The sequence below is a fragment of the Ambystoma mexicanum genome, chromosome 1p (genome assembly GCF_040938575.1).
Source record: "Ambystoma mexicanum isolate Mex_15411 chromosome 1p, UKY_AmexF1_1, whole genome shotgun sequence".
In the NCBI taxonomy this organism is placed as follows: Eukaryota; Metazoa; Chordata; class Amphibia; order Caudata; family Ambystomatidae; genus Ambystoma; species Ambystoma mexicanum.
In genome coordinates, this window is record NC_090921.1 from 1,024,369,825 (window position 1) to 1,024,377,423 (window position 7,599).

Genomic DNA, 7,599 nt, shown 5'->3' on the forward strand with positions numbered 1-7,599 from the left:
ACATCAGTTCCCAATTAAAAAAATGACCCCCTCTGCAGTCTCCCGCATGTTACTGACCACCATACTAAGGAGGAAAAGTTGAAAGGCGGCGCCTCACAGGCCATCTCCTCAGAGTATTCATCAGTGTTCCGCCTTGACAATATTTTAATATCTTGGATGGTGTATAGTGTTCTCCCATTTCCCTTGAGAAATCAAGATTGTCAAGGGGATTCTGCTGTTTTGTCAGTTTATAGCAAGAGATGGGGATCCAAAACAAATCACAGGAAACCAACGAAGATTGGTGTCGGACAGAAAAATAACGTGGCCACAGCCTCAAAGCAAAAGGCATCTATTTTCAGTGATGAAATATGATATGATTATAAATTGTCTGTTATTTTACTTTCCAAGTATTTTACTTTCCAAGTATTCAATAAAATGTGCATTTGGCAAAAGTCCTTCGAGCCGGATTTGAACCAGCGACCTAAGGATGCCTGTTTTACCACTACAGTCCTCTGCTCTACCAACTGAGCTATCGAAGGCTTGGCTATTCATTCTCTAGCAAACTCAATACGAGCTTCCACTTCAACCGTCGACTTGTAAACATCTCTTGCAATTCGTGCAAAATACTACAAATTTGGCTTGTGAGGTTCCCGAATTGAGTAAAAGCACATCAGTTCCCAATTAAAAAAATGACCCCCTCCGCAGTCTCCCGCATGTTACTGACCACCATACTAAGGGGGAAAAGTTGAAAGGCGGCGCCTCACAGGCCATCTCCTCAGAGTATTCAGCAGTGTTGGGCCTTGACAATATTTTAATACCTTGGATGGTGTATAGTGTTCTCTCATTTTCCTTGAGAAATCAAGATTGTCAAGGAGATTCTGCTGTTTTGCCAGTTCATAGCAAGAGATGGGGATCCAAAACACCTCACAGGAAACCAATGAAGATTCGTGTTGGACAGAAAAATAACGTGGCCACAGCCTCAAAGCAAAAGGCATCTATTTTCAGTGAGGAAATATGATATAATTATAAATTGTCTGTTATTTTATTTTCCAAGTATTTTACTTTCCAAGTATTCAATAAAATTTGCATTTGGCAAAAATCCTTCGAGCCGGATTTGAACCAGCGACCTAAGGATGCCTGTTTTACCACTACAGTCCTCCGCTCTACCAACTGAGCTATCGAAGGCTTGGCAAATCATTCTCTAGCTAGCTCAATTCGAGCTTCCACTTCAACCGTCGACATGCAAACATCTCTTGCAATTCGTGCAAAATACTACAAATTTGGCTTGTGAGGTTCCCGAATTGAGTAAAAGCACATCAGTTCCCAATTAAAAAAATGACCCCCTCTGCAGTCTCCCGCATGTTACTGACCACCATACTAAGGAGGAAAAGTTGAAAGGCGGCGCCTCACAGGCCATCTCCTCAGAGTATTCATCAGTGTTCCGCCTTGACAATATTTTAATATCTTGGATGGTGTATAGTGTTCTCCCATTTCCCTTGAGAAATCAAGATTGTCAAGGGGATTCTGCTGTTTTGTCAGTTTATAGCAAGAGATGGGGATCCAAAACAAATCACAGGAAACCAACGAAGATTGGTGTCGGACAGAAAAATAACGTGGCCACAGCCTCAAAGCAAAAGGCATCTATTTTCAGTGATGAAATATGATATGATTATAAATTGTCTGTTATTTTACTTTCCAAGTATTTTACTTTCCAAGTATTCAATAAAATGTGCATTTGGCAAAAGTCCTTCGAGCCGGATTTGAACCAGCGACCTAAGGATGCCTGTTTTACCACTACAGTCCTCTGCTCTACCAACTGAGCTATCGAAGGCTTGGCTATTCATTCTCTAGCAAACTCAATACGAGCTTCCACTTCAACCGTCGACTTGTAAACATCTCTTGCAATTCGTGCAAAATACTACAAATTTGGCTTGTGAGGTTCCCGAATTGAGTAAAAGCACATCAGTTCCCAATTAAAAAAATGACCCCCTCCGCAGTCTCCCGCATGTTACTGACCACCATACTAAGGGGGAAAAGTTGAAAGGCGGCGCCTCACAGGCCATCTCCTCAGAGTATTCAGCCGTGTTGGGCCTTGACAATATTTTAATATCTTGGATGGTGTATAGTGTTCTCTCATTTTCCTTGAGAAATCAAGATTGTCAAGGAGATTCTGCTGTTTTGCCAGTTCATAGCAAGAGATGGGGATCCAAAACACCTCACAGGAAACCAATGAAGATTCGTGTTGGACAGAAAAATAACGTGGCCACAGCCTCAAAGCAAAAGGCATCTATTTTCAGTGAGGAAATATGATATAATTATAAATTGTCTGTTATTTTATTTTCCAAGTATTTTACTTTCCAAGAATTCAATAAAATTTGCATTTGGCAAAAGTCCTTCGAGCTGGATTTGAACCAGCGACCTAAGGATTCCTGTTTTACCACTACAGTCCTCCGCTCTACCAACTGAGCTATCGAAGGCTTGGCAAATCATTCTCTAACTAGCTCAATTCGAGCTTCCACTTCAACCGTCGACATGCAAACATCTCTTGCAATTCGTGCAAAATACTACAAATTTGGCTTGTGAGGTTACCGAATTGAGTAAAAGCACATCAGTTCCCAATTAAAAAAATGACCCCCTCTGCAGTCTCCCGCATGTTACTGACCACCATACTAAGGAGGAAAAGTTGAAAGGCGGCGCCTCACAGGCCATCTCCTCAGAGTATTCATCAGTGTTCCTCCTTGACAATATTTTAATATCTTGGATGGTGTATAGTGTTCTCCCATTTCCCTTGAGAAATCAAGATTGTCAAGGGGATTCTGCTGTTTTGTCAGTTTATAGCAAGAGATGGGGATCCAAAACACCTCACAGGAAACCAACGAAGATTGGTGTCGGACAGAAAAATAACGTGGCCACAGCCTCAAAGCAAAAGGCATCTATTTTCAGTGATGAAATATGATATGATTATAAATTGTCTGTTATTTTACTTTCCAAGTATTTTACTTTCCAAGTATTCAATAAAATGTGCATTTGGCAAAAGTCCTTCGAGCCGGATTTGAACGAGCGACCTAAGGATGCCTGTTTTATCACTACAGCCCTCCGCTCTACCAACTGAGCTATCGAAGGCTTGGCAAATTGTACTCTAGCAAGCTCAATACGAGCTTCCACTTCAACCGTCGACATGCAAACATCTCTTGCAATTCGTGCAAAATACTACAAATTTGGCTTGTGAGGTTCCCGAATTGAGTAAAAGCACATCAGTTGACAATTAAAAAAATAACCCACTCTGCAGTCTCCCGCATGTTACTGACCACCATACTAAGGGGGAAAAGTTGAAAGGCGGCGCCTCACAGGCCATCTCCTCAGAGTATTCAGCCGTGTTGGGCCTTGACAATATTTTAATATCTTGGATGGTGTATAGTGTTCTCTCATTTCCCTTGAGAAATCAAGATTGTCAAGGGGATTCTGCTGTTTTGCCAGTTCATAGCAAGAGATGGGGATCCAAAACACCTGACAGGAAACCAACGAAGATTGGTGTCGGACAGAAAAATAACGTGGCCACAGCCTCAAAGCAAAAGGCATCTATTTTCAGTGATGAAATATAATATAATTATAAATTGTCTGTTATTTTACTTTCCAAGTATTTTACTTTCCAAGTATTCAATAAAATGTGCATTTGGCAAAAGTCCTTTGAGCCGGATTTGAACCAGCGACCTAAGGATGCCTGTTTTACCACTACAGTCCTCCGCTCTACCAACTGAGCTATCGAAGGCTTGGCAAATTGTTCTCTAGCAAATTCAATACGAGCTTCCACTTCAACCGTCGACTTGTAAACATCTCTTGAAATTCGTGCAAAATACTACAAATTTGGCTTGTGACGTTCCCGAATTGAGTAAAAGCACATCAGTTCCCAATTAAAAAAATGACCCCCTCCGCAGTCTCCCTCATGTTAATGACCACCATACTAAGGGGGAAAAGTTGAAAGGCGGCGCCTCACAGGCCATCTCCTCAGAGTATTCAGCCGTGTTGGGCCTTGACAATATTTTAATATCTTGGATGGTGTATAGTGTTCTCTCATTTCCCTTGAGAAATCAAGATTGTCAAGGGGATTCTGCTGTTTTGCCAGTTCATAGCAAGAGATGGGGATCCAAAACACCTGACAGGAAACCAATGAAGATTCGTGTTGGACAGAAAAATAACGTGGCCACAGCCTCAAAGCAAAAGGCATCTATTTTCAGTGATGAAATATAATATAATTATAAATTGTCTGTTATTTTACTTTCCAAGTATTTTACTTTCCAAATATTCAATAAAATGTGCATTTGGCAAGAGTCATTCGAGCTGGATTTGAACCAGCGACCTAATGATGCCTGTTTTACCACTACAGTCCTCCGCTCTACCAACTGAGCTATCTAAGGCTTGGCAAATCAACTCTAGCAAACTCAATACGAGCATCCACTTTAACCGTCGACTTGTAAACATCTCTTGCAATTTGTGCAAAATACTACAAATATGGCTTGTGAGGTTCCCGAATTGAGTAAAAGCACATCAGTTCCCAATTAAAAAAATGACCCCCTCCGCAGTCTCCCGCATGTTACTGACCACCATACTAAGGGGGAAAAGTTGAAAGGCGGCACCTCACAGGCCATCTCCTCAGAGTATTCAGCCGCGTTGGGCCTTGACAATATTTTAATATCTTGGATGGTGTATAGTGTTCTCTCATTTCCCTTGAGAAATCAAGATTGTCAAGGGGATTCTGCTGTTTTGCCAGTTCATAGCAAGAGATGGGGATCCAAAACACCTCACAGGAAACCAATGAAGATTCGTGTTGGACAGAAAAATAAGGTGGTCACAGCCTCAAAGCAAAAGGCATCTATTTTCAGTGATGAAATATAATATAATTATAAATTGTCTGTTATTTTACTTTCCAAGTATTTTACTTTCCAAGTATTCAATAAAATGTGTATTTGGCAAAAGTCCTTCGAGCCGGATTTGAACCAGCGACCTAAGGATGCCTGTTTTACCACTACAGTCCGCTCTACCAACTGAGCTATCGAAGGCTTGGCAAATCAGTCTCTAGCAAGCTCAATACGAGCTTCCACTTCAACCTTCAACATTCAAACATCTCTTGCATTTCGTGCAAAATACTACAAATTTGGCTTGTGAGGTTCCCGAATTGAGTAAAAGCACATCAGTTCACAATTAAAAAAATGACCCCCTCCGCAGTCTCCCGCATGTTACTGACCACCATACAAAGGAGGAAAAGTTGAAAGGCGGCGCCTCACAGGCCATCTCCTCAGAGTATTCATCAGTGTTCGGCCTTGACAATATTTTAATATCTTGGATGGTGTATAGTGTTCTCCCATTTCCCTTGAGAAATCAAGATTGTCAAGGGGATTCTGCTGTTTTGTCAATTCATAGCAAGAGATGGGGATCCAAAATACCTCACAGGAAACCAACGAAGATTGGTGTCGGACAGAAAAATAACGTGGCCACAGCCTCAAAGCAAAAGACATCTATTTTCTGTGATGAAATATAATATAATTATAAATTGTCTGTTATTTTACTTTCCAAGTATTTTACTTTCCAAGTATTCAATAAAATGTGCATTTGGCAAAAGTCCTTCGAGCCGGATTTGAACCAGCGACCTAAGGATGCCTGTTTTACCTCTACAGTCCTCCGCTCTACCAACTGAGCTATCGAAGGTTTTGCAAATTGTTCTCTAGCAAACTCAATACGAGCTTCCACTTCAACCGTCGACTTGTAAACATCTCTTGCAATTTGTGCAAAATACTACAAATTTGGCTTGTGAGGTTCCCGAATTGAGTAAAAGCACATCAGTTCCCAATTAAAAAAATGACCGCCTCCGCAGTCTCCCGCATGTTACTGACCACCATACTAAGGAGGAAAAGTTGAAAGGCGGCGCCTCACAGGCCATCTCCTCAGAGTATTGATCAGTGTTCGGCCTTGACAATATTTTAATATCTTGGATGGTGTATGGTGTTCTCCCATTTCCCTTGAGAAATCAAGATTGTCAAGGGGATTCTGCTGTTTTGTCAGTTCATAGCAAGAGATGGGGATCCAAAACACCTCACAGGAAACCAACGAAGATTGGTGTCGGACAGAAAAATAACGTGGCCACAGCCTCAAAGCAAAAGGCATCTATTTTCAGTGATGAAATATAATATAATTATAAATTGTCTGTTATTTTACTTTCCAAGTATTTTACTTTCCAAGTATTCACTAAAATTTGCATTTGGCAAAAGTCCTTCGAGCCAGATTTGAACCAGCGACCTAAGGATGCCTGTTTTACCACTACAGTCCTCCACTCTACCAACTGAGCTATCGAAGGCTTGGCAAACCATTCTCTAGCAAACTCAATACGAGCTTCCACTTCAACCGTCGACTTGTAAACATCGCTTGCAATTCGTGCAAAATACTACAAATTTGGCTTGTGAGGTTCCCAAATTGAGTAAAAGCACATCAGTTCCCAATTAAAAAAATGACCCCCTCCGCAGTCTCCCGCATGTTAATGACCACCATACTAAGGGGGAAAAGTTGAAAGGCGGCGCCTGACAGGCCATCTCCTCAGAGTATTCAGCCGTGTTGGGCCTTGACAATATTTTAATATCTTGGATGGTGTATAGTGTTCTCTCATTTCCCTTGAGAAATCAAGATTGTCAAGGGGATTCTGCTGTTTTGCCAGTTCATAGCAAGAGATGGGGATCCAAAACACCTGACAGGAAACCAATGAAGATTCGTGTTGGACAGAAAAATAACGTGGCCACAGCCTCAAAGCAAAAGGCATCTATTTTCAGTGATGAAATATAATATAATTATAAATTGTCTGTTATTTTACTTTCCAAGTATTTTACTTTCCAAGTATTCAATAAAATGTGCATTTGGCAAGAGTCATTCGAGCCGGATTTGAACCAGCGACCTAAGGATGCCTGTTTTCCCACTACAGTCCTCCCCTCTACCAACTGAGCTATCGAAGGCTTTGCAAATCAACTCTAGCAAACTCAATACGAGCATCCACTTCAACCGTCGACTTGTAAACATCCCTTGCAATTTGTGCAAAATACTACAAATTTGGCTTGTGAGGTTCCCGAATTGAGTAAAAGCACATCAGTTCCCAATTAAAAAAATGACCCCCTCCGCAGTCTCCCGCATGTTACTGACCACCATACTAAGGGGCAAAAGTTGAAAGGCGGCGCCTCACAGGCCATCTCCTCAGAGTATTCATCAGTGTTCCGCCTTGACAATATTTTAATATCTAGGATGGTGTATAGTGTTCTCCCATTTCCCTTGAGAAATCAAGATTGTCAAGGGGATTCTGCTGTTTTGTCAGTTTATAGCAAGAGATGGGGATCCAAAACACCTCACAGGAAACCAACGAAGATTGGTGTCGGACAGAAAAATAACGTGGCCACAGCCTCAAAGCAAAAGGCATCTATTTTCAGTGATGAAATATGATATGATTATAAATTGTCTGTTATTTTACTTTCCAAGTATTTAACTTTCCAAGTATTCAATAAAATGTGCATTTGGCAAAAGTCCTTCGAGCCGGATTTGAACCAGCGACCTAAGGATGCCTGTTTTACCACTACAGTCCTACGCTCT

The 7,599-nt window shown here is 41.3% G+C and overlaps 5 non-coding genes across 5 annotated transcripts; all 5 read right to left on the reverse strand.

The window, feature by feature from the left end:
* Positions 1-432: 432 nt before the first annotated feature.
* TRNAY-GUA (transfer RNA tyrosine (anticodon GUA)) lies at positions 433-518 on the reverse strand. The gene is given in 2 exon segments: positions 433-468; positions 482-518. It is a non-coding gene; the product is annotated as a tRNA-Tyr (tRNA).
* Positions 519-1,078: 560 nt separating this feature from the next.
* TRNAY-GUA (transfer RNA tyrosine (anticodon GUA)) lies at positions 1,079-1,164 on the reverse strand. The gene is given in 2 exon segments: positions 1,079-1,114; positions 1,128-1,164. It is a non-coding gene; the product is annotated as a tRNA-Tyr (tRNA).
* A 560-nt stretch (positions 1,165-1,724) lies between these two features.
* TRNAY-GUA (transfer RNA tyrosine (anticodon GUA)) lies at positions 1,725-1,810 on the reverse strand. Its single transcript is given in 2 exon segments — positions 1,725-1,760; positions 1,774-1,810. It is a non-coding gene; the product is annotated as a tRNA-Tyr (tRNA).
* Positions 1,811-2,370: 560 nt separating this feature from the next.
* On the reverse strand, positions 2,371-2,456 carry TRNAY-GUA (transfer RNA tyrosine (anticodon GUA)). The gene is given in 2 exon segments: positions 2,371-2,406; positions 2,420-2,456. It is a non-coding gene; the product is annotated as a tRNA-Tyr (tRNA).
* A 3,140-nt stretch (positions 2,457-5,596) lies between these two features.
* Positions 5,597-5,682, reverse strand: TRNAY-GUA (transfer RNA tyrosine (anticodon GUA)). The gene is given in 2 exon segments: positions 5,597-5,632; positions 5,646-5,682. It is a non-coding gene; the product is annotated as a tRNA-Tyr (tRNA).
* Between the last annotated feature and the right edge of the window lie 1,917 nt (positions 5,683-7,599).